This window comes from Artemia sp. Qi Xiang Cuo, chromosome 4, assembly GCF_049724085.1.
Source record: "Artemia sp. Qi Xiang Cuo chromosome 4, ASM4972408v1, whole genome shotgun sequence".
NCBI classification, from domain to species: domain Eukaryota; kingdom Metazoa; phylum Arthropoda; class Branchiopoda; order Anostraca; family Artemiidae; genus Artemia; species Artemia sp. Qi Xiang Cuo.
Genome location: NC_142797.1, coordinates 22,693,973 through 22,719,188, shown reverse-complemented (window position 1 = coordinate 22,719,188; position 25,216 = coordinate 22,693,973). Strand labels below are relative to the sequence as shown.

At 37.0% G+C, this 25,216-nt stretch overlaps 1 protein-coding gene and 1 long non-coding RNA gene across 2 annotated transcripts in view; both read left to right on the top strand.

The window, feature by feature from the left end:
• LOC148952893 (uncharacterized) overlaps positions 1–25,216 on the top strand; it is a 448,257-nt gene that overhangs the window by 391,451 nt on the left and 31,590 nt on the right. The gene's annotated exons all lie outside the window — the stretch shown is intronic.
• Positions 570–23,581, top strand: LOC148952895 (uncharacterized). The gene is made up of 3 exons (XR_016141682.1): positions 570–722; positions 13,492–13,629; positions 23,486–23,581. It is a non-coding gene; the product is annotated as an uncharacterized LOC148952895 (long non-coding RNA).

Genomic DNA, 25,216 nt, shown 5'->3' with positions numbered 1-25,216 from the left:
AAAATGGCGAAATGCTAATAAAATTTACAACCCTCACTCCAAATATTTTACCTAGCTACACTCTGCCAAAAGCTAGCATTTCGCCAACCTTCTGCTTACTGTGGTAATAATTTCTGAACCCTCTGTTACTCCACATTCGGATGACTGTGCTCTTTGCCCACATTCATAACATGTTTTTGATGGCATCACCATCGATAACATGCCCGAACCTCGTATTTTCCAAAGAGACCTGCCTTAATTTTTTTCTAAAGAGATAGATTTTCAAAAAAAAAAAAAAAAAATTTTTGCCATTTTCGAGAAGAAAGCAGTCACATTAAAAAAACACTTCAAGAGTTTAGTGATTCTTATTCTGACCTGGTGGCAACTATTGTAAGAGCCACAGAGAGTTGAATCTTTTTTGGATGGCCTTTGGTCTCCTTTGATGTCTTCTAGACATTATGCTTGAGTTGTCTTCCACTATGCTCGAGTTGTCAGCCATTATTGACTTGATGTTGTCTCTGCTTTTTACTAGTATAGTTTTCCTTACCATTTCTTTTGTAGTGTATTATGCATCATTCAATCACTCTATCTTTTAGAAATCATGGATCCTTTGCAAATTGAGACTAATGAACCCATGGAAATTCCAAATTTTGTTCATTCATCCTATGATTTGGACACTCCTTATATCAATTCTTGCAGCACGTCCCAGTTTCTGGTCGGTTCTTTTACATTAAAGGAAGAAGGTATGCTCTCAAAGAGAAAGTGTGCAAAAGCCTCTTTTTGTTTATATTACACTTGGGTCATTTTTTATAAAATGAAGTATAAACTGGCATTTTGACACACTTTGTCTCAGTCCATGTGAAACTTGATGGGATTATTCCTTCCGACGAGGGGATCAGCTACCTAATTTTTTTTGGACACAAAATAGTTTAAGTCTTTTTTATTTGCAGATTATTATGAATTAATTTTTTTTTCTTTTTAATATAGAAAAAATATAAATAAATGAATAGTCACTAGACAACCTTAAACACAATTATATTGATCGATATATTTAAATTCAGCTAAGAGGCAGCTGATTATTGCGACATTCATTGTCTAAAAATTATAATATTGAATGTAAATGCTAAAAATTTGAGCCCTTTCAAAATTCTTCCATTTCAGGATTTTGATACAACATCCCTGTTAAAGCACATATTATTTTTCTTTGCCAAAACTATTGTTTTTGTTAGTTTTTTATTAACTAAACTTGTTGGCGTTTCAATCCCAGAGCCCTTAGGGCAAAGGCCATAAGTTACACTAGCTGCTCATTATTTACATATAAACTTTTTGAGGAAGGAATGCTCTTATAAACTTTGGAGGGGCTTATTCAATTGGAAATCAGAAGTTCTGTTGCACTTTTTAAGACTCCAGAGTGATTGGAGGACTACAAGCGCCCTCCTCCTCGTCATCTTTTCCCCGATTATATTTGATAGAAATTTTGAGATAGCCATTTGTTCAAAATAGTCAAAAATTATATAACAAAGCCTTTGGTGTTGACAAAACCCCCTAGAGTCTAGGGGCAAGGGTTGTAAATTACTACCACTGCTTCCTCTAAAACCACTGCTTCTGTAGCACTTATTACAAGGTTGAGGATATTGAAATGAACATCTGAGGAAATGTTGAGAGGGATGGGAGGGATGTTCAACTGACCAAAAGGCAACATGTATCTGCTACTACTGCTATTAATGCTGCTGCCACTACTGTTACTACTGCTACTAATGCAACACTATTACTGCTCCTCCTGCTACCCCTATTACTATGATACTAGCACTATTAAAGCTACGCGTATGAAGGTGAGAATTTCACAGAATATCGAGGGGGGATTTGAACTAAACCAAAACACACTATTTGCATGCAGGTCGCAAAAGGGTGGATCCTAAGAATGGATTTGGGTATTAAGTTGTAACTTTCAGAGAATGCTTAAAGAGGTCAATTGACCAAAAGGTACATTCCTGCTACTACTAATACAACTAACACTGCTAGTACTACTGCTACTAAACTACTCCAACTTCTACTTCAATTGTAACTACTTGTAAGATTAAGAGTATTAAGGTGAAAAGGGTGTCAAAAGGGAACATCCGCAATGTTGTTTCTTTTTTTTCTGACCAAGGCACTTAATATTGAAGGAGATATCGTAGAAACTTCAAAAGAAGCTCATTCGATTGGAAAATTAAAGTTCTTACGCCTTTTAATAAGTCAAAAGTGATAGTAGGGTGACCAGCTCCCCCTCCCCATACCCCTCATTTCTCAAAACACATCATATGAAGATTTTGAGATAACCATCTTGTTTATCATAGTTAAAAGGTCCAGTATTTATGTCTTCGGGAATATCAACCCCCCACAGCCCTCAGGTCAAGATCTAAAAATCATACTAGTTGCCTCTAATTAACATACAAGGCTTTTAAAGAAGGGGTGTCGTATAAGCTTCGGAGGAGGGTCATTCGATTAGAGGTGAGAAGTTTTAGTGTCCTTTTAAGAGTCAAAAGTGATAAGAGGGCAACTAGCCCCTCCCCCACGTCCTTTTTTCGGCATGAGCATCCGATAGAAATTTTCATAATAGCCATTTCGTTCAAAATAGTCCAAACATCAAATAACATGGCATTTGAGGTTGACACAGCCCCTCAAAGGCTGTGGGCAAGGTTTGTAAGTTATGCCCGGGAGGATATAAGGTTTTTATGGAAAATGTAGCCGTATAAACTTTAGGGGAGGCGTATTTGATTGGAAATTGAAATTTCTAGTTCCCTTTTTAGAGTCAAAAGTGATAGGATGGCAACCAGTCCCCCTCCTAATACCTTCTTTTCCCCAAAAACTTCTGAACGAAACTTTGAGATAAGTATTTTGTTCAAAATAGAACAAAGATGATATAATGATGCCTCGGTAATCTAATTTATGCCAACCGAAATTATAATTTAGGAAAATATTAATAAAAAAATAAAATTGAAACTGCCCCAAAGCTTCACATCTGTAGGTAAGTAAAATTTTATTGCAATTATGTCTTAGGGGATGTCACCAACCCCCCCCCCTCCCCCCACGGTCCTCAGGGCAAGGGCTGTATGTTAGGTAATTCGTCCATTGTTTAAATATAGTATATGCTATTGTGAAAAGTGGACATGTTTGACCTTTACTTTCCAAAGACACGAAGGGTATTCAGGTAAGCCTTTCAGATAATGTTGAGGTTAATGCTGAACTAAATCAAAACACATTATATGCATACGGGTTGTCAAACGGGTGCCACTCAGGAATGACTGAGTATATTAATTTTGAACTTTCGTAAAATGATAAGGGAGATTATCAATTGACCAAAGAGGCAATATTTGCAGGCTACTACTACTGCAACTACTACTACTGCTATCACTACTACGGCTAAAACTACAGCTTCTGTAGTGAGTTCTACCAAGAATGAGGATATTGAAATGATTATCTGAGGAAACGATAAGTGGAAAGCTGAACTAAATCAAAATATACTTTGTTCACACGAATTGCTGATGCAGGTGTATCAGCAATATTTTTGGAACGGCTTATCGTATCAAGATGGAACTTCTGGCTTATCGTGATGGGGATTTTCAACTGACCAAAAGGCAATATGTACCTGTTACTACTGCTATTAATAGTGCTGCTACTACTCTTACTTTTACAGCTAATGCTACACTATTACTGCTACTACTGCTCCAACTACTACCAGTGCTACTATTATGCTAGTAGCCCACTATTAAGGCTACATCTATGAAAGTGAAAATGTAACTGAATGTTGAGGGGAATCTGAAGTAAATCAAAACACATTATGTGCATGCAGATTGTCAAAAGGGCTAATCTTATGAATGGATTTGGGTATTAAGTTGGAACTTTCAGAGAATGCTTAAGGTATTTTATGCCTTACCTCTCGACTGATTAAATCCGCTAGTTAGTGTTGAAATCCATCTTTTTAGATTTCATCCTGACTTTGTTCATTGATCAAAAGGAAAATAAAAGGTGAGCCGAAGCCAACCATTGAAATTTATTCTTATTTAAAAGTCTTAGTGTGAAGGTAACAAGACAGGTGCCAACGGGTTTGTTCTTGTTTTATATTTTTGTTTTGTTTTGTCTTTTACGGGAAAAACATCGTTCGTCGTTATCAGCGGTCTTTAGTTGGATAGTGTTTTGAAAATTAGGTCTTTAAGGATGACATCCCCCCCGCCCCCAAAGCCCTCAGGGCAAGGTTTGTAAGTTATCCCTGGGGGTATTTAATGTTTTTATAGAAAGTGTTGTCGTAGAAACTTCAAAAAGGGCTCATTCGATTGGAAATTGAAATGGCTAGTGCCCTTTTTAATAGTCAAAAGTGTCTGGAGGGCAAGTAACCCCCCTCTCACGCCCACCATTTCCTCAAACACATGCAATCAAAATTTTGAGATATTCCTTTTGTTCAACGTAGTTAAAAGTTCCGGAAATCAGGTCTTTTAGGATGACAACCCCATCAGAGCCCTCAGGGCAAGAGTTGTAAGTTATACCCTGGGGGTATATGAGGTTTTTATAGAAAGTGTTGCCGTAGAAACCATTCGATTGTAAATTGAAAGGGCTAGTGTCCTTTTTAATAGTCGAAAGTGAATGGAGAGCATATAACCCCCCTCTCACGCCCACCATCTCCCCAAACACATTCAATTAAAATTTTGAGACAGCCATTTTGTTTAACGTAGTTGAAAGTTCTGGTAATTATGATTTTGAGGATGACAAATCCCCCAAACCGCCCAGGGCAAGGGTTGTAAGTTATGTCCTGGGGGCATATAAGGTTTTTTTAGAAAGCGTTTATGCCCTGGGGGCATATAAGGTTTTTATAGAAAGCGTTTTCGTCGAGACTTCAAAAAGGGTTCAACCGATTGGAAATTGAAGGGGCTAGTGTCCTTTTTAATAGTCGAAAGTGATTGGAGGGAACTAACTCCCTTCTTACGCTCATCATTTCCCCAAACACATCCAATCAAAGTTTTGAGATAGCCATTTTGTTCAACGTAGATGAAAGTTCTGGATGTTATGTCTTTGAGGATGACACTCCCCCCGGAGCCCTTGGGCTAAGGTTGTAAGTTATGCCCTGGAGGCATATAAGGTTTTTTATTGAAAATGTTGTCGTAGAAACTTTTAAAAAGGTTCATTCAATTGGAAATTGAAAAGGCTATGCCCTTTTTAATAGGCTAGTCGAAAGTGATTGGAGGGCAACTAACCCCCCTCTTACGCCTACCAGCTCCCCTAAGATCCAATAAAAATTTTGAGAGTTTTCAACGTAGTTGAAAGTTCTGGATATCATGTCTTTGAGGATAATACCCCCCCCCCCACAGACTTCTCAGGGCAAGGGTTTTTAAGTTATGCCCTGGGGCATATAAGGTTTTTATAGAGCATTGTAATAGAATCTTTGAAGGGCTAGTGCCCTTTTTAATAGTCAAAAGTGATGGGAGGAAAACTAACACCCCTTCCATGCTAACCATTTCCCCAAAAACATCCAATAAAAATTTTGAGATAGCCTAGCTATTTTGTTCAACGTAGTTGAAAAGCCCGGAAATTATGTCTGAGGATGACACTCCGTCCACAGCCCTCAGCGCAAGGGTTGTAAGTTATGCCGTGGGGGCATATAAGGTTTTATAGAAAGAGTTGTCGTAGAAATTTCAAAAAGGGCTCAATCGATTGGAAATTGAAAGCGCTAGTGCCCTATTTAATAGTCGAAAGGGATTGAAGGGCAACTAACGCCCCTCTCACGCCTATCATTTCCCCAAACACATCCAATCGAAATTTTAAGATAGACATTCTTTTCAACGTAGTTGAAAGTTCTGGAAATTAGGTCTTTGCCAGCGTTGTCATACAAACTTCAAAAAGGACTCATTCAATTTGGAATCGAGAGGGATAGTGCCCTTATTAATAGTCAAAAGAGATCGGAGGGCGAATGCCCCCCCCCATGCCCATCATTTCCCCAAACACTTCCGATCAACATTTTGGTATAGTAACTTTGTTTAACGTAGTTGAAGGGTCTAGAAATTATGTTTTTGAGTATGACAACCCCAACAGCCCTCAGGGCTAGGTTGTAAGTTATGCCCTGGGGGCATATAGTGTCATATAGATATTGTTGTCGTAAAAACTTTAAAAAAAGAAACTCTTTCGATTGGAAATTGAGAGGGTTATTGCCCTTTTTAATAGTCGAAATTGACCGGAGGGAGAATAGCCTCCCCCCCCCATGCCCATCATTTTTTCCAAAAATTTCTGATCAACATTGTGATATAGTCATTTTGCTGAACGTATTTGAAGGGTCTGGACATTATGTTATTGAGGACGACAACTCTCCCCCCATTGCCCTCATAACAAGGGTCATAAGTTATGCCTTTGGGGCATATAACGTTTTTATTGAAAGGTTTGTCGTAAAAGCTTCAAAAAGGGCTCATTCGATTGGAAATTGAGAGGACTAGTGCCTTTTTATTAGTCGAAAGTGATCAGAGGGCAAATGTCTCCTTCCACGTCTATCATTTCCCCAAGAATTTCCTATAAAAATTTTGATATAGCCATTCTGTTAAGCCTATTAGAAAGGTCTGGAAATTATGTCTTTGAGGATAACAAATCCCCCCAGCCCTCAGGGGAAGTGTTGTAAGTTATGCCCTGGGGACATATAGGGTTTTTATAGAAAGTTTGGTCATATAAACTTCGAAGGGGGCTCATTGGATTGGTAATCAGACGCTCTGGCGCTCTTTTTAAAAGTCAAAGTGATCAGAGGGCAGCTACTCTCTCCCCCCTACACACACGTCATATTGTCCCGAAATGCGTTTAAGAGGAATTTTGAGATATCCATTCTATTCAAAACAGTCTAAATATAATACAAAAAGGCTTTTGGGGTTGAAACGAACACCAGAGATTAGGGGCAAGGGTTGTAAGTTATGTCCCAGGGGGTATTTAAGGTTTTTATGGAAGGGATGGTTGTTTAACTTCAGAAGAGGCTCAGACTTTCTACCTGAAAAAGACTATGTCAATATAAAACGAATAGAAATTAATCAAAAAAACCTATTGCACAAAATAAGTTTTTCATGAAAAAAAAATAAATAAAGAACTTCATTAAGCCAAAAATGAACAAAAATAGAATAAAATAATCTACCAAGCATAAAACTACCACAAATCAGTATCAATAAATAAATGAAACCCAAAACAAACAGAAGTTAAAATAATTCGAACTCAAAACGAGCAGAAATTAATCTGAGTAGGGCTCTAAACCCTATGCTTTCTAAAAGCCAGAATATAACTTGTATTTTACTGAAAAAAATTATTTAAATTTGTTTACTTTTATAAATTAAAAAAAACAAAAATTAATTAAGATTTTAAGGAATAAATGTCAGCATATTTATATTAAACTGACAATGCACATTTTCTTCAATAAATTCATTTGAATTTTTTTCAGTAAAGTACAAATTATATTCTGGCTTTTAGAAATCATAGGGTTTAGAACCCTAGTCAGATTCGTTTCTGCTCGTTTTGAGTTTGACTTATTTTAATTTCTGTTTGTTTTGTGTTTCATTTATTTTTTGATACTGATTTGTGGTTGCTGTATGGTTGTTAGATTGTTAGACTCTATTTTTGCTAAGTTTTTGTTTAGTAGAGTTCTTTACATTTCTATTAAAAATTTATTTTGAGGAAAAAGTTTTTTTTTAATTAATTTCTGTGCATTTTATGTTGAATTAGTTTTTTCAGGACAAAAGAAAATAACAATTTAAACCTTTTCTTTTTTTAATACTTTATAGTTTGACCCGCTATTTGTATGCTGGAGAAAAATTTTCAGAAATTTTTAACAACATACACCCTTTTATAAATCTGGACACAAATAGAACTGTTTCATACCTCCTCTAGTAGACCTGAAATGGAAAACTTGATACCATTTGCAAAAAATCTGTTTACTTTCATTGATAGCTTGGATACACTTACGCTATTTTGATTTGGTTAAATTTTAAGAGCTGAAGTAGCCCGAAAAATTTGAACACAATACTCTCAGTCTTTCTTGGGATACTCCTGAGATATCTCATTGGTTATTAGCATTAACATAGCGTATTTTGATTTAATCTTAAGGCAACATTTAGTTTTTAAACATAATGGGCAAATCGGAGGGTGGGCGCGGGAGGGCGGGAGTGGAAGGGGGATTAGTTACCCTCCAATCACTTTCGACTATTAAATAGGGCATCAGCCCTTTCTATTTTCAATCGAATGAGCCCTTTCCGAAGTTCCCACGACAACTCCTTCGATACGAAGTGCACTTGTCTAAACAACAAAAACAAAAAATATCGCTAATCACTTTCGACTATTACAAAGGATACTAGCCCTTTGAATTTCAAATCGAATGTGCCCTTTTTGAAGTTTCTACGACAAAGATTTCAATAAAACCTTATATGCCCCCAGGGCCTAACTTATAACCCTTGCCCTGAGGGTTGTAGGGGAGTGTCCTCCTCAAAAACATATTTTCTATCTGGAAATGAGCTACGCTGAACAAAATGGCTATCTCAAAATTTTTATTGGATGTGTTTGGGGGAATGATGGGCGTGATAGGAGCTGTTTGCCCTCCAATCACTTTCGACTATTAAAAAAGGCACTATCCCTTTGAATTTCCAATCGAATGATATTTTTTTGAAGTTTCTATGACAGCGCCTTCTATAAAAACCTTATGCCCCCAGGGCATGACTTAAAAGCCTTGCCCTGAAGGCTCTGGGGGAAAAGCCCTTGCCCTGAAGGCTGTGGGGGAGTATCCTCCTCAAAAACATATTTTCTATCTGGAAATTAACCACGCTGAACAAAATGGCTATCTCAAAATTTTGATTGGATGTGTTTGGGGCAATGATGGGCGCGGGGGGGCTAGTTGCCCTCCAATCACTTTCGACTATTAAAAAGGGCACTAGCCCTTTGAATTTCCAATCGAATGAGCCTTTTTTGAAGTTTCTACGACAACGCCTTCTATAAAAACCTTATGTGCCCCCAGGGCATAACTTATAATCCTTGCCCTGAGGGTTGTTGGTGAGTGTCCTCCTTAGAAATATATTTTTATTTGGAAATCTGCTACGCTGAACAAAATGGCTATCTTAAAATTTTGATTGGATGTGTTTGGGGAAATGATCGGCGGGGGGGGGGGCTAGTTGCCCTCCAATCACTTTTGCCTATTAAAAAGGGCACTAGCCCTTTGAATTTCCAATCGAATGAGTCTTTTTTGAAGTTTCTACGACAACGCCTTCTATAAAAACCTTATATGCCCCCAGGGCATAAATTAAAACCCTTGCCCTGAGGGTTGTGGGGGAGTATCCTCCTCAAAAAATATATTTTCTATCTGGAAATCAACTACGTTGAACAAAATGGCTATCTCAAAATTTAGATGGGATGTGTTTGGAGGAATGATGGGCGTGGGGGGGGGGGCTAGTTGCCCTCCAATCATTCTTAACTATTAAAATGGGTACTAGCCCTTCGAATTTCAAATTGAATGAGTCTGTTTTGAAGTTTCTACGATAACGCTTTCTATAAAAACCTTATATGGCCCCAGTGCATAGCGTAAAACCCTTGCTCTGAGGGTTGTGGGGGAATGTCCTCCTCAAAAACATATTTTCTATCTAGAAATCAACTACACTGAACAAAATGGCTCCCTCAAAATTTTGATTGGATGTGTTTGGGGGAATGATGGGCGTGGGGGGGGGGGGCTAGTTAACCTCCAATCACTTTTGACTATTAAAAAGGGCACTAGAACTCATAATTTCCAATCGAATGAGCCCCTTTTGAAGTTTCTACGCCCACCCCTTCCATATGAAGTGCCCTGCTCTAAAGGAAAAAATAATACATAGTACATTGTGCCAACATTGTTCTTATATGCCCTCTGGGCATAACTTAAAACCCTTCCCCCGAGGGTTGTGGGGCAGTGTTCTCCTCAAAAATATATTTTCTATCTGGAAATCGACTACGCGGAACAAAATGGCTATCACAAGACTTTGAGTGGATGTGTTTAGGAGACTGATGGGCGTGGGGGGGGGGCTAGTTGCCCTCCAATCACTTTTGACTATTAAAATGGCACTAGTCCCTCCAATTTCCAATCGAATGAGCCCTTTTCAAAGTTTCTACGACAACTCCTTCGATACGAAGTGCCCGGCTGAAGAAGAAGAAAAAAAAAACACACATTGTGCCCACATCGTTCTTTACTTAGGCAGCGCTAACGCGCTGCCTATGATTAAACAAAAACAGTCTTTTCATCTGAAAGTAAGGAGTAGCATTAAAACTTAAAATGAACAGAAATTATTACGTATATGAGGGGGTTTGCCCCCTCGTCCATACCTCGCTCTTTACGCTGAAGTCTGAATTTTGTTCCAATTCTTTAGTATGACCCCTGACTCACAAAGGCCGTTTAATTAGAATAAATTGCTCTTTTGAAAGTACTAAAAAAAAACTTTAGTGTAAAGAGCAAGGCATTGACGATGGGGCGAACTAATAATTTCTGTTCGTTTCAAGTTTTAATGTTGCTCCTTACTTTCAGTTGAAAAAATTAGTTTTTTTATTTAATTTCTGTTCGTTTTTTAACTAATGCTGGGAAATCTGGCGCGGATTTCACCTCATGCCACCCCCATATGCTTCTATAAAACCAATTTTAGAAATATTGCAATTTCGACCTCATAATAATCTAGACCAGGTAGTGGTGAAAATATTTGTACAGATATTGCTTTATTTTGATTCAGAATAAAGGCATGCAAGACTCTTAATTAGACCAGACTTTTCAAAAAGATTTTGTGCATTTTTGAAAAATTAAAAAAAAGAAAAATCGAATTACTCAAGAATATACTTTTTGCTATTGAATGACATATCAATCTTAATTTTGCGCTGAAGTACAAGGAAGTACAGGCGTAAAGAAATTTTACACGGCAAATTTATACAGGGTAGATATACCTTAAAGGGGAATATCAATTCACCAAAAGGTAATATGTTCACGCTACTACTACTACTACTGATGCTGCTAATAATGCTACTACTACTACTTCTATTGCAACTTCTTGTAAGGATAAGAATATTAAGATGAAAATTTCAGGAAGTATATGAAAACACAGGTTAACAAAAGGATATATCGTCAATGTATACCGCTGCTATTAGGCTATTACTCTTGCTATTGCTATTGATACTCCTACAAGTACTACCAATGCTAATTTTACTGCTGTGAATACTGTTACAACTATGGCTAAGGGTATGAAGGTAAAATTTTTAAGGAATTCTTAGGGGCTAAGGTAAACTGATTCACAACACGCCGTCTGTATGCAGGCTCTCAAATGGGCCCCGCCCCAACGAGAAATAGAAGAAGAATCTTCTGCTAAACCCCTAAAATAGGTCTTGTATCTCCTAGGAAGCAGAACTAACCAAAAGCCACTTTTAGCATCCTAATGCTACTGCTTTTACTTATACTACTACTACTGTTATTATTAAAAGTACTGCCGCCATTATTACTAGTGCTGCTACTACTACTGCTACTAAGGCTAGATTACTGTTTTAATTTTACTGCTACTATTACTGCCACTGTTAATGCTACAACTGCTACTACAGTTAAGGGTATTAAGGCAAAAAAAAAATTTGGGTATTATTGAAGTTGTATTGAACCAGATTGAATCAGACTATGCCCATATAGGTTATCAAAAGAGCAAATCAGGAATGGTTTATTATTAAGTGGAAACTTTCAGCTTGTGTTGAAGAGGATATTGAAGAAAACCAAAGGTGCTATGTGCTTACTGCTTCCACTGCTGCTACAACTATTGTTACTGTGCAAGCTAAGGGTATTAAGGTGAAGCTTTCAGGGAATATTTTGGCAGATTTTGAGCTAAATCAAAACAAATTATGGGCATGTAGATCATCAAAAGGGTGACAGTAATATCTCAAGAACACTTTACATTATTAAGCTAGATCTTTCAGGGTAAGTTGTGGCGGATTTTGAACTAGCCAGAAGGCACTATGTGTACTTTTATTTTTACTACTACGATTACTGTAACTATTGACGCTAAAGGTACTAAGATGAAACTTGTAAGGAAAGTTTCATTTAAACGAAAAACTGTATATATGCAGCTTTTAAAAAGGGCTTATAAGCAATATCATAGGCAGCGCTGCTCTGTCATAGATAGCAATATCATTGATTTTTTAAAGAAGCTAATTCGATTGAAATGTAAAGGTTCTAGTACCCTTTTTAAGAGTTAAAAGTGATTGGAGGGCAAACAGCCTTCATCCCAAGCCCGTTGATTTTCCTAACAGATCCCATCAAAATTTTTAGAGTGTCATTTTGTTTAGACTAGTTGAGTGATCCAGTAACTAAGTCTCTAAAGATATTGGGTGTTTTTACTCCCCACAGTTATGCAATTTGGACGACTGAGGGTATTAAATTGAAACTTTCAAACAATGCTATTTGTGTCAAGATTTTCAAAAGAGTGTATGTTGTTACAAAATTTTTTAAAAATGTTTCTCCTACATAGAAATAACAAGCCAAACTGTTAGAAAAAAAAACGATAAGATATAAAATATTATTTTCTTTTTCCATGACAGAAATTAATTTAAAAACGTTTCCCAAAAAATAAGTTTCTCAAAGAAAAGTAAATAGCTGAATTAAATAAAAATGAGCAGAAATAAAGTCAAATAATCATCCAAAAGTAAAACTACCACAAAGCACCACTAATAAATAAATAAAATTAAAAACGAACAGAAATTATAATAAACAACCGAATCAAATTCAAAACGAGCAGAAATTAACATTAGCGGTGCTAAAAATCTCCATGCCTTCTCAAGACCAGAAAATAATTTACATTTTACTGAAAAAATTGAATGTTTATTGATAGTTTAATACACATATAGTGATATTTATTCCTTAAAGTCTTAATAATTTTTGATTTATTAAAGTTAAAAAATGGAAATAGACAGCTCAATGTTGCGAGGTTCCTTGTCTAAAATTTGCAATGTTAATGTAAACGCGAAAAAATTTGAGTCCTTTCAAAAGGTCCTCCATTTCAGGATTTTGACACAACATCCCTGTTTAGGCAAGTAGACCATTTCTGTGCCAAAATTATTGTCTTTTTTTTCTGCGTCTGATTTTCTAATTGTATTGAGAATCAAATAGATTCAAAACTAAAGAAAACACACTTTTTTCCTAACTTACTTACAATTTGAACAAACTTATCATTCAACCTACATTTTCGCATGCTGACCTTAAACTTTTTCGCATGCCGACCAATAATATGCGTAATGCAGTTACCTAGACTTATCATCAAACTTTATAACAGTTATTTTTACTCTACTGATTAATTTGCAGTACTTTTGTATTCTCCAAAATTTGAATTTTACAATAATAGCCCAAATAATGTGTACGAGGCAATTTTCAAGCCAAGGTTTTTCCTTTGAGAGAATGAACACTGGGATCATTGCATAGTTTACTACACGGTTTGTCTCGCCATTTGTTCTGTAATGTTTTTTGTGTCATTCAATCACTTTATCTTCCAGAAATCGCGGATCCTTTACAAATTAAAAATGACGAGCCCATGGAAGTTTTACATTTTTCCCATTTATCTTGTGGTTTGGACACTCCTAAGAGCAGCTCGTCTCAGGCTCTGGTTGGCTCATTCACATTAAATGAAGAAGGTATGCTTTCAAATAGAAAGAACGTAAAAGTCTTTCCACCCTTTTGTTTATTTTAAATTACCCTAATTTTTTCATCAAATAAAGCATAAAGTGGTATTTTGAGACACTTGGTCTCTGCCCTTATAAATCTTGGTACGATTATATGTTTTGGAATGTGTCAAGAATATAGAGAAAATGCTTGGAGTCTCTAAATCCTCCCAAAAGGCTTAACTAATGAAACTATTACGAAATTCATCATTAAAAAAACAAACGGAAAATCAACCCTGGTTGCAAATTTTTCACTAGAGTCTGTTCTAGACTAAGAGAAAATAAATTCGAGAGGGGAGGGGGTTTCACATTTTTATCTAGGCTTTTCTTTTTCTCTGCAAAGAAGCACTATAAAAATAATGATATTGAAAAATGCTCCCAGATCTTGTTTGAAAGCTCAAACTTCCAGAATATATTACCGAGAGGAAAAAAGAAGATATATTGTCGGCCTTGTTCAGACATTTGGAGGTAAAGAAACTATATAAATTTTGAAAAACGTGTCTGTGGTATATATTTTCCCCTGAGCTCACGGCCCCTATTGCTATATCCTCCTTTCTCTTCAAAAACTTCGTCCCCTCTTCTGTCCAAAACAAAGTTCTGTTATTTCTTGTGAAGATATAACTGGCTATTGCTCATTTAAAATGTTAATACGATACGATACGAATTTATTATGTCAAATAACAAGAATTAAATGAGACACAGTATAATTTAAATAATCACTCTTCCTTGTTACTTATTTATTAAAATGAGACACAAAATACTGTCGGAAAGACAATTTGTATCGGTTGGTAGCCACGGGCTTACAAGGCTTGAGTTTATTCTGGTGCCTTGTACTACGCCCTGTTCTTGCTGGTTCAGGGAGCAAATCTCGATGCCTGCTTGACTCCAAAAGCTTCTGTCCAAAGGCCATTGTAAGCTGGTGTCGCCTGGCATCAAGTCCATGTAGGCCTAGGATTTTATGGCTATCATCGTAAATCGTGAATTCCGGGCCTAATATCACATGAGTAGCTCGTTTCTGCACAGTATAAAGGTAATTTCTTTGCTCTTTACTAAGCCTCAGTTACCACACAGCACAAGTATACTCTAAAATACTCAGAATGTACAGTTTATAAAAATTCAATGGTGAAAAACGGCTAAAACCAAATCGCCGCATTGTGACTAGATTACGCAACGCTATATTTGCCTTCTTAGTACAATTATTTACATGATCCATCCATGACATTTTTGAGTTAAAAGTCACACTTAAAATTGTAATATTATTTACAATTGGCACATTTATATCACTTTGACTTGGACCTTTTTTTTTTTTTTTTAAACGAGACTCTCATAAGTGCTGACTTTTTCCTATTAAGCCGTCCTATAAAGCCGTTTTTATTCAAAGTCAGCCTCCAAACGGCGAATTATGCCATCCGTACTAATCATGGATCCTAGCTTATGAAGTATGAGCAATGACAAATCATCTGAAAACTTCGCTCTGTTTTCATGCCAAGTCGCAATTTTGTTACATAGTATTAAAAATAAAACAGGTCCCGTTTGGTACATTGGGGTATTCCACTGAAAACCTCAAGATAATCCGATTGTACCCCATCAGCATTAACACACTGTTGCCGTCCGTGTAAAAAACTATAAACTATCCGAATTAAAAAAGGTCTAAAATCTGTCTTTGACTGGATGGCTTGATTTGTCGAAAGCCTTTTCTAAGTCTGCTTGCAACATTTCTACAAATGCATCTTATTTTCTAGATGCTCCAGGGCTTCTTCCATAATTTTGATGAAATAATGTACTGTGCTAGATTCTTTGATAAATCTATACTGACAGGGATCTATTTTATCACAGAAATCTTCTAGTAACCATTTCCTTAGAAAATTTCCGAAAACTTTAGATACAATAGGGGTCAAAGATATAGGTCGTAGGTCAATCACCCCTTTTGGATTCGAAACTTTAGGTATTGGTGTTACAACTGCTTTTTTTAAATCATCCGGAAAGGTACCACTCGAAATACATTGGTTTAAAAGGGCAGTCAGAGGTTCAGCTAGAAAGTCTGCGTTTCCTTTATACAGGGTTGCTGGAATGTCTCCAGGGTAAGGTGCCTTAATGGAGTCAAGTCTCTCAAGAACCTTTGCAACTTCATGAGGGAAAATCACAGGTATTTGAGATGGAAAAGGCAAGGGGGGAACATTGGAAATCGGTGGATTGCTTCTGCAAATACTACCAAAATACTTATTAATAGCGTTTGCGTCGAGCTTATTCCCAGATTGGTCGTATACGCTTACACTTTGCCTTACAGAGGAGCCAGTGAGAAGCCGTATTCCTTTATAGTAACCGGCTGTGTTTGTGGTCATGAGCTCGTTTAATTTCGAACCGTAGGATTTCTCAGCCAACCTACATTCATAGACCATTTGATTTCTCAGCTTGGAAGCTTCACCTATCTTCTCCTTTTTATGGAGCCTGTTGCGTTTTGCGTATCAGCGTTTTCAGGCGCGAGTTAACCCAGGGCTTGTCAGCTGAGTTTACTGTGAATGTCTTCTCTTGAAAATACACATCATAAGCTATCCGTATTTTAGTGGAAAATATTCTATACATGTCGTTGAAATTGCAGTTTTCGTACAAACTTTTCCAGTTTTTTGAAATAGCCCATTTAGCGAATAGCTCTTTTCCAGACTCAGTCAGAGGCCGGCTTGAAAAAATTCGCTTGGTTCCTATTCTCTTTTCCTCCCTTGGACACCAGTGCACATAGAAGTTTTTACTTTTACCAAAACTGCAACGTCACTGGATCACTATAGAACTCGGAAATATCTGTGAAGATGAGGTCAATGACAGACTTTTGAGTTGTCTTTTCACGAACAATTTGCTTCAAGCTTAGCGACCGTTCAATCCAGCTGCGTAGTAGGTCGTTGAAGTCACCCATAAGAACCTCAGAACTGTTTGGGTGTCTCAATTTAATCTCATCTATACATGCTTGTAGATGGGCTATGAGCTCCCGCCTGTAACTTGACCGCGGCGGAAAATAGAGTCCTCAAACTACGATCGAGCAAAATTTACAGGGAAGAACTTTTAGTCTCAGTATTACCCACGACAGCTCGTAGTTGGTAGTCTGAGAGCCTTCATATATCTGATGCGGTATATCGTTTCGAATGTACATACCTACTCCTCCTCCATGTGTGACGACAGCACCTTCCTTGTTTCGCCTACTGTTGACGAGAAAATTATAATTTCTTATCTTTGCGTTAAATTCATTGGCAGATCACGTCTCTGTTATGCAGCAAATATCACATCTATTGTCATTTAGTTTTGTCGAAAGTTCCGTCACTTTATTGCTTAGAGACTGGGCATTAACAAGGAGAAAAGAGGGTCGTAGGAACTAGCTATTTCTTTCTTTTTATCTACCTGGGGTATATCGCAGAAAAATGCTCGAAGTTTCCCAAATTGTTAGAACTTGTTGGGACAACGGGCGGGGGGCTGCAGGGACTCCAAGAGAAGGCCAGTGGCTAGCCATACTCCAGTTGGTAGGGAGAACTGGGCTGGGTTGAACAACTTGGCCATTACCTGAGAAGAAAGAAGGAGCAGCATTTTGGCTACGGTACATTAAATACAAAGGGGAAATACCTCTCTCCTTAGAAACCGGTCTTCTATGATTATTCAATGGGAAACGCCTAGGATGGTTGGTATTTGGAGACCTCGCCAGTTACTGCTTTGGAGGCAGTTTCTGTTTCATGGTTTGGACAAAGGTGTATTTATGTTTGTTAGGGCACTGGCGTAACGAACCATGCTTGCACAGGTTCGGGTGATCAAACCTGCAGTTCTGACTCTCGCACTTAATAGCTGCATAAAACTTGCAAGGATGAACATAAGTACAAGCTTTACCTTTGTTGCATTTTCCGTGACCAAAATATTTGCAAATCGTTCTGTGAGCGACTTTGTTTAGAAACGCTTTGTTGTTTAAGCTGGTTGGCAACATCCTCTTTCAGCTCAGGTACCACAAGATTTAGCAATAGATCTATTTGCTTTTGTTGAAGCTGAATGCATAAACTCTACCTGAGCAAAATCTTGATCTGTAGAGAAGTCGCCTCCGTTGTTCAAAAGCATCGGTTCGAGAATTATCTTAGCTGCAGGTTCTTTCTACGTAGATTTGGGGGATAATAATAATTGTTTACCCATCACATTTCTAGGAGGAAGAGCTGCCTGCCCTCTCCCATCGTCACCATCCGTTTGTAGCATCTTCCTAAACACTCTTTTCTTAGCCTAATTATACAGAAGAGAAAGATTTGAAACTTAGCATGCAAATTAATTGCAAATCAAATTAAGCATGCAAATTAAGTGCAAATCAAGTAACAACTGACTTGGTGACAAAAGAGATGTTATCTGATTTGTTATCTAAGAGAACAACCGCAACCTGAAAAACTTATATTATTCATATCTTTTTTCTTTCTCAGTGATTGGAATTAAGCCTTTATTATTATATTTGGGGAAAGTATTTTATTGCTTTTTCCTTTAAGTTTATTGTGTGTAGGATTGGTTTTGGAATTTTTGTTTCCTTAACTGCATATATCCTTGTCTCCTAGCCCCCTTGGGGAAGGGGGCAAACCATTAAATTGGTATGCAGAATCTTACATCCTCATAGCTGCCAATGCTATTGCTGTATCTCCCATCTCTAGTGATGAGAGCCAGAATAATACTATGATAACAGTCCCAGAGTCACCAAACCCCAAAACTGATTCCCAGCTCAATGATAATTTTTAGCCAGCTAATAGAAAGCAGAAATACAAAAAGCCCTCCACAAACCCTCCTGAAATAACAGAAATCTCTAAGACAGTCCCTGCTATAGAAATGAAGAGCAAACCCATCATCCTTTTTTACCCAAACAGTAAGTAAAGACCAAGTGTTTGCTACCAAAAATTATCACTAACATTATATTGAACCTATTCAAATCTTTAAGATGTAGTTTCACTCTGAACGTTAAAAGAGATGGCTTACATTTACGTATTAAGACAGAAAGGATGCCTGCAAAGCTCTTAGTCAACATATAATTGATAATTTACCAGTTACTCGTGAATGGTTGAGTCCACATTAGTAAAACACACAGAAAATAGTGATGTATTATATCCCAATCGAACTATTAACTGATTACCTGAAAGATGGTCTCATGAATAATAAGGGAGAAATTCTGGAGGTCCTTGAAGTCCATCGAATGGTCAAGCCAGGTGCTAACGGGCTACTAAACAGTAATAGTGTCCTTATTTTCTTACCAGTGAGTACCCAGTTTTACTCATTGTTTCTTTTGGTCAACCTAAAGCTTATAAAACATACCAAGAATGCCTATTCAATGCTCAAAATGTTTTAAGCTTAGTCACTGATCTAAGTACTGCTCTTCCTCTGACACAATCTGCCCCAATTGTCTTCGTAATCACCCCGTTTCTAGTAAAATTAGATGTTATACAGCTCCCAAATGCATCAACTGGGAAGGTGATCACCAGTCTACAGATCGAAGCTTATGTCCTAAATATATCCAAAGGGCCAAAGTTTTAAGGATAGCCCATTAAGAAGATGTCACATTTTCTATAGTTGCAATGGAGCTTGCTAAGCTTTCCAAAGGACCATCATTCCCAAAAATTAATGAGGTCAAGGGAGCAATGTCAAACCTTTTACCCAACCCTTGGCTATGGACTCTAAAAAATAACCAAAATCAGGCTCAGTTAACTCCAATTTAGATATCCATCCCTCAGCAGTTTATTGAGCACTCTAATGTAATCAAAGCAGGCCCAGTTTTCCAAAATCCTAGATTTAGTAAAAAATCATGGCCTGAAAAGTGGCAGCCTCACCTAATATATCCACTCAAGCAAAAACTATACAAGATAGAGATGCTTCTCATGAGTCAAAACTGATTAAATATGTTGCATCAGTGGACCAAATCATCCAATCAAATTTCCCCTAAGCCTTAAAAGCTACTATAAACTAAAGATATTGCTAAGCACTACTTTTCTAATTCTATCTTTGAAGAAATAGGAAAGGACTTATCATCAATTCTCACCAAGTATCAAGCATGTCATATACTCAACTCCACTCATGGTAATTAAGCTGGAGATCCTACAATTGAATTGTGTCTCTCTTAACTCAAATAAACTCGATGATCTTATCCAATATATTAATAATAAAATCGTGATTATTTGTCTACAAGTGACCAATCTTCATCAGTTCAAGAAAATCAAAATGCCTGGTTACAAGTGCTACCCGAAAAATAAATCTACCAATAGAAAGGGAGGAGGAGTTTCCATCTTTATGCATGATTTAATCCCTCATACCCCTTAACCATTAAATCTTTACAGTTATGAAATTTACGTCATAGGTATAATACTTACCTGGCTAATTGTAATCATCTTGTCATAGAATCATTGTGTAATCGATATGGAAACAATGATATCCAAAATATGTATGGATTCTGAACTTCTAGGGAATTATTTCTTTATTTTTGGTGATTTCAATGCGCATAGCCCACTCTAGGAACAAATAGCCTGTAGTAACAAAGCAGGAAGAGGTATAGAGAACATTTTGTCCAATATTACAGATACTTTGATTTTCACTCCTTTTAATTTCCAAACCCGGTATTATATTTCATCTAATACTTTCTATGCTATTGACTTGCTACTTGGCCCAGCTTCATATTATGATCAGTTTCAGATGGTAAAGGTTCCCTTTCTGAAATGTCATCACTCTGCAATTCTAACATCAATTCAAAATATATGCTATTCTCCCAAACCCCACATACCAACTTTTAACAACTCCAAATACAATTGACCCCTGTTTCGGGAAATATTAAAGGAATCTAATTTTTGCTTCATCTCAACTAATTGTTATATTAATGTTATTGGGTGCAACCTGAAAAACACCCTGTTACAGTCAGCTAAATCTGCCATACCCCTGACTAAGCCAAATTTTTACAAGGGTCCCAAGAGACCCAAGAATTGGCGGAAAGAGGAGTGTATTGTCGCAGTACAGGCAAAAAGGAAGGCTCGTAAAATGTTTCTAAAGAATCCATCTTCATCAACAGCAGTTTCTAATAAGCAATCTTGTGCCAAAGTAAAATTGGTATGTAAGAAAGCTAAACAGTCCACATGGTCCAATTTTAGTACAGGTATTAGCTTCAGACCCCTAATTTTCTTATATTCACAACTTTATTAGCCATCTCAATAGTGGGAAGCAGTCTAATGATAACCGTAAATATTTTATCATGCAGGATGGCTCTCCAATTTCTTCAGATAAGATGAAAGCAAAAATATTTTCTGATATTTATAAGAATGACCGCTCTGATTCTCATTCCACTCGACCTACATTTTGTACCCTGCTTCATACGTCTTTAGATAAAAGGGCCTTGATGGAACCCTTTTCCCAAGATGAATTCAGTGTAGCACTTAATTACCTTAATATCAAGTCTTTCCTAGGACATGATGGTATTTATATTAAATGGATTTTTGAGTCCCCAGAGGTTTTTCATACTACCCTCTTAAGTCTGTATAATCTTATTTGGTTAAGTCAAAAGTTCCCAGACGCGTGGAAGATTTCCCGGGTAATTCCAGCTTTAAAACCTTCTTACCCATCTTGTGACCCCAAATCTTATCGACCTATAACTGTTTTACCTGCCTTCAGTAAAGTCCTTGAAAGGCTTATCCTAACAACAATCGAGTGGTTCGCTGAAATTAATATTTTCTTACCAAGTGAGCAAACAGGCTTCAGAAAAGGACATAGCTCTGTGGATAACATCACCCGCCTCGAAATGCCAAAATGGCAGTCCTGTTTGATTGGTCAGATGCCTATGGGAATTTAGTCCATGATAAACTGATCGATCTTTTAATTAACCTTGATTTCCCGCACTCTTTCATATGTCTTAGGAAGTCTTTTTTTAGTGATAGAAGTTTTTATTTTCATGTTAATGAGTATAGGGGAGAGACTAGTCCCATTACCAGAGCTCTTCCTGAAGGAGCAATTTTGAGTCCCCTTCGGTTCAATTTGTATGTTTCAGAATTTCAATTATCTCACTAGTTGTTTGGCCTTTATTCAGATGATAATATTATTTGGAAGTCTGAAAAGGCTATTGTACTTCTTCAAAGCCTTATTCGACAGGATATAAGATTAGTTCAGAGATTTCCTTCAGCTTTTGGTTTACCAATTTCAAGTACGAAAAGCCAAATTCATTATATTTACTAATTGCCTAAGAGATCCCCCAACCCGCTTCAAATTTTCTCATGTGAGATCCTGTGTTGCGATTCAGTGAAGCTACTTTGCCTATGGATACATTATAAAATGTTATGGCATGTACATATTAATTCTTTGAAATCCTTGATCATTCAGAGACACTGCATTCTAAAGAGTCTTGCTGGAAGTAAATGGGGATGCCACCCTAAAATTATCTTGGATTTTCATAAATTGTATATCCGTTCTAATCTAGAATTTGGTATCCAATCCTTCTCAATTCGTCCCTCATCTGCGTTTAAAACCCTGGAATCTTCACACAATTCAGTTATTCGAATTGCTCTGGGTTTGCACTACCCCTTTGACTTGAAGCGTCAAAACCCCTTTATTGATGCCATGGGAAATGAGTCCTCCTATTTGTCAAGCAGAACTTATTCCAGTTCAAAAAAACCTAATTCCCAATTATGAGATCCTGTCTATTCTTGCTGAACATATTTCGAAGTTGTACCCTAATCACAGGAAAATCTATTCCGATGGATCTTTCCAGGGTAAGAGAGCTGGAGCAGGATTATGTATTCCATCACTGGACCTTAACCTTTATTCACCCCTTCCTTTGGGATCTTGAATTTTGTCCGCTGAATTGTGTGTCATTCGCCTGGCCCTAGATGTTCATTAAGATTATAGCATCGTAGATGAGAATATTCTTTGCACTTCTGACTTCAAATTGGCAATACTATTGCTCAAAGAAACTAATAAAATTACCAATGATAAGGACTTATTCAACATTAGAAGACAGCTTCTGAACCTTCAGGCTAAAGGTAACCAGATTTATTTCCAACATATTCCAAGCCATAAAGGCATCAAATATAATGATACTGCTGATTTACTAGCAGCCAAGGCTTTTTTGTTAAACCCAAGTCCCAACATGACCAGAGAACAGCCGAGGCTGCCCGTAGCGATCACATCAGCACTCGTTACCCGCAACGATGATTCCGAAGATGGCTCGAATTTCGCTCTGACCTCAATTTACGAGACATTATTAGGCAAAGATCTTATGTTAATCATAGTAAATTGATTTTATCTCCTTTTCATACTAGATTACACGCAGTGCTATACTACCGTCTGAAATCAGGTGCCCTTCTTCTCAATAGTTTGTTATTTAATTGGAAGTTACATCACTGTTCTCTATGCCGTGTCTGCTTTTCAACCGATGAAACTATCCAGCATGTCTTACTTGATTGTCAGCCATTGAGTGTGGAGACTATTTCCCTTAAGCGCCTCTGCTACATGGCTAATATACCAAATACCTACACTGCAATCCTAAATTATAAACTGCCTTGGTACATTGATAGAAAGATTTTTAAGGCTTCTATTGATATCATAAAGAAGAAACAAATTGATTAGTGATCACTAATGCACAATGAAGACAATAAAAAAGGGAGTAATTCATCATTTGTTTTGGAGTGTGCAGAAGAGAGCGGGAGTGAGTGGGAAGAACCGTATTGGTACCGGCCGGCCTATTGGCCTTAAACTGCTAGGGATAGGTAGCTCAAGTACCCGCATTTCCCACAACCCATCAATATAATTAAAAACTTTGATTTGGATTGTTGGCTATTATCGGACAGGAAGACTTCTTTATTTCCAGGGCTTGGTTACAAATGATGATGAAGGATTTCTGATTATTTGAAGATACTTTTTGGGGAGTCAAAGGTGTAATAGGACTAATTGGTAGTTCATATACCCTGTATACAAATTTTGGGACTGGATTTTGGGCACTAGCTGGTTTGGAAACTATATGACAAGTACTTTAGGCTGGTGAGACTGACGGCTTTCAGTATTCACACCCATTCTCTACCATATTCAAGAAAGTCCTCACATCTGCTTGAAACTTATGTTATTTTTCAAAGGATTACACCACTCCCAGAAACTGCCTATCTTTTGCTGGCTTTTAGTTCATAAATGCTATTAAATTTGTTCAATTATCTCGTGTGCCTCAAATTTTTTAAAGTCAGTGAAGTTCTGAACTTGAAAAAATGAACCCTGCTTGCACCTAGACTGTAAAGATAAGAGGTCTCAGCACTCTTGGGCCAAGCTATTTTAAGTAATAAGGGTTTTTATTTAAATCAAACAAATAAATAAATCAACCAACAGAAGCAAACTTGTTTAGGTTATACACCCTTCAAAAAAAAAACCCTGATATATACATCGATATCAACAACTTAAATCAATAAATAAAAAAAAAGAAAAGAGAAAAAAAAGCACGGCACAACATCTTTCAATTTAGTGCAACTCCTAAAATAAAAAAACAAACTATAACTAATTATCACTGTTCTCTCACTACCACCCTCACACAACCACAATAAAAAATAACCAAAATACACCTGAGATATCACTCAAGAGAAAATCGCTAAGAAATAGAGATTTTAACTTACTCCTAAAACTAGCAATATTTTCTTCAACTAATTTTTTCTCAACAGATCCAGTATGGACCTTAATTTGCTCCGAAGTGCGAATTAAGGTAATTAAGGTAATAATTCATTTGGTAAACTATTATAAAACCCTGGTCCCACATGACGGATGGAGAAGAATGATATTCGAGTTGAAGCCTGAGGTCGTCTTATCTGGGATGCTGTTCTGGTTGAGTATTCATGGACATTACATCCAGCCACGAACATTTGACCGAAACATTGTGGCAATAATCCACGCTCATATTTAAACAAAAACAAAGCTGAATAAAATTTAGAAACTCCGTGTAAAGGCAGAATATGTCGTTCAACATATCTCCTCCTCACTGATGTACCTTTTTTATCACCCCAAATCACTCCTATAGCTGAGTTCTGTATCGCACAAAGCGGAAGTAGATGTGTCAGGAAAGTACTCGACCAAACGACATTACAGTACAAAAGGTACGGGTGAACAGTAGAAAAATAGAAAGACCTTATTACATGACAGGGAAAAAAATTCTTCAGCTTCCTCATAATCCCAAAATTCCTTGCAATCTTACTACTTAACAACTCTATATGGGGTTTATAACTTAAACATTCATCTACCAGGACACCAAGATACTTGACAGTCTTCGGTCACTGGATTGAAGTATCAACAAGTCTAATCTCATTAATCCATAATTAGCGGCTCAATAAATATGCTCCTTGGCTATTTTTGTATATTCAAATGATCTTAATCTATAATTTGAGGCATAGATTTGGACTTTGATACTCCTTCCTTCCAAGAAAGCTCTTAGTTGAAAAATACATGCACTACACCCTTTCTTTGAAGAAGAAACTGGTAAACATTTTTCAATTCTTAAGATCAAAGGTTTCCCTAGCCAAAATGTTTGTTTTTTGGGAGGGGGAATAGCGGTAGATTTTACTGACCG